This window comes from Heliconius melpomene, chromosome 12 (genome assembly GCF_056956725.1).
Source record: "Heliconius melpomene rosina isolate 202511_hmr_F chromosome 12, ASM5695672v1, whole genome shotgun sequence".
Lineage (NCBI taxonomy): Eukaryota > Metazoa > Arthropoda > Insecta > Lepidoptera > Nymphalidae > Heliconius > Heliconius melpomene.
This window is the reverse complement of record NC_140400.1, coordinates 16,985,255-16,987,754: the sequence shown is the minus strand read 5'-3', so window position 1 is coordinate 16,987,754 and position 2,500 is coordinate 16,985,255.

Below are 2,500 nucleotides of genomic sequence, written 5' to 3'. Positions count from 1 at the left end.
ATATGGCCACACGAAAAGGTACTGCACTGAGGAGGCGGACGTCTGCAGCCACTGTGGGGGCCCACATCTAAAGGCAGCCTGTGAAACGCTGTCGGTCAATGTTACCCCTACTTGCAAGAACTGCATTAGGGCTAAGATTGACCGTACAGATCACAACGCCTTCAGCGAGGACTGTCTTGTCCGGAAGCGGTGGGAATCCTTGGCTCGCTCAAGCGTGGCTTACTGCTGAAGTTGCGGCGGTGGAACATGTTGGCGAGACGAAGCGTGTGCACCATGCGCCTGTGAACGCACACCCGGCGGAACATACGTGCCTGAATTTCATCAGCACATTAACATGGGCAGAAATCCAGGCCGTATGCAACGCAGCAGGTTGCCCACTCAGACGCCGCAAGAGCCGTCTGGCAAGATGTGGCCCTCAACCCCCGGTACCCACCAGAATGGACAATATGACTCCTGACCAGAATGTGTCCCTAGCACATTCTGGAAAATGGTATACACGGGTGGCAGCGACAAAATACCAATGCGCCAGACAGGCTCTTACTAAGGTGCAAGCGCATCTAAAAGCTAAATCAAAATGCCGTCAAAAGTAAATTTACAAACCTATTTAGCAATAATGTAAAATATTAAAATCCTCATTTCGCAAAAGTATATTTATCAACGTATTCCAAATTGACAAAAGTTAAGAAAGCAGTATTAGTTTTTAAGTTAAGCTCATTTTAAAATCAGAAGAATACAATACAGAATACAAGGAAAGGCAAACTGTAAACATAGCCTAGTAAAATTACCTCAACAAAGTAGTGTGTCCCCTTAAAACATAAATTTCAAACAAAAAACATGGGAAAAAGAATAAAACGTTCGCATCAAAAGTCTCCGTTCCCCATGATGGAGGTTGCCAGAAGACAATATTAAAAAAAAAAAAAAAAAAAAAAAAAAAAACCTAACCTAACCTAACCTAACCTAACCTAACCTAACCTAACCTAACCTAACCTAACCTAACCTAACCTAACCTAACCTAACCTAACCTAACCTAACCAGTCTGGGTCGAGCCCGCGTCGCGAACGCACGCGTCCGCAGCTCCCGAGGCCAAAAAACCGCTAAGTTATGACCAAAAAATCATAAGTTACTCAAAAATTATCGTAGAAAGTTGTGAAATATGTCAAAAGAAGCGCGCTGAACTCATCTACATTAATGTGAAAAAATTGTGAAAATCCGTTAAGTGAAAGTGACAAAAAACTGTGAAAAACTGTATTTTTAGTGGAGAAATTGACTCAAATAGTGTAAATAAGTGTTTTAAAAATAGTAAATCTTTGTGTATCGAGCTGATATATCACACAGTAATAGACAGTAAGTTTATATACATTTACATCCAAAAATCTTGTAAATCGGACAATTATTTTCCGAGTTATAGTAATTTAACCTTGGAAACAGTGAAAAAGTGCAACTTTTAGACTAGTTTTTTGCGTGCGGCGACAAAATAAGATCTACAACCCCCCTTTTTTATTTAATTAACATATGTAAATAGTGGCCCCGCACCTATTGGCAAAATTTCAGAATTTTCGAACACTCCGTTTTTTAGTTATTAGCATTTTTATAAACATTTGACCTTGAATGACCTTTGGGTCATTTTCTAAACGGAGATGTGCCCGTTTATGTGATATACATAGTTCGATGCGCCTGGACGAGACCTTCAAGAATCAGTTTTAAAAAAGAAAATCCAGCCGGAAAATCTCGAGATATTCGGGAAAAACTCGAAAAATGTCACTGCGTATCAAAAACTTGAACTTTAAAGGTCAGTTATAAATAATCTAAATCGGTAACCTCATATTTTTATATTTTTACCTCAAAGACAATTTAATTAAGAATATTAGTGCAAAGTTTAATAATTTTCGGACCATTAACATAAAAGTTATAAAGAAAACACTAACTGACTGTATAGTTTAATTTTGTAAAATTTATTTAGTGAACTTAAAATACTCCAAAAAACCTATTAATATAGCAGTGAAAATTTTGAAACTTTCCCAACATCATTTTTTCGGCCTACCTAATAAATTGGAAAAAGCAGTGTTAAAATCAGACTTCAAATAAAAAAGTGAATTTCGGAATTATTTTACGTATATCAACTTTCATACAATAGTCGACGTTACTCTACCTTATAGTTAAAAATAGCTTGTAATTGTTTGTAAAAAGTACCCTTTCGAGAGGAATAATTTGGTGACTGTTTTATATAGAATATTAGTATTAATTTTAGTGTATTATTATTATTTTTATTATTAAATTAAAATTTTTTTTTTTTTTTTGCAAATTTCTATGTATTAGAGTTAGCTTAATAATTTTCTTGTATTTATGTATAATTAATCAACTTGTTATTTAGAGAGTTCCCACGACACATTATAGCGGGAAAATTTGTTTAATTTAACTTAATATTTTTGTTTTATATTTCTTTTATTATTTTTTATTTTTTTTTTTATTGCTCGTATCTCTGAATTAAAATGGACTACAA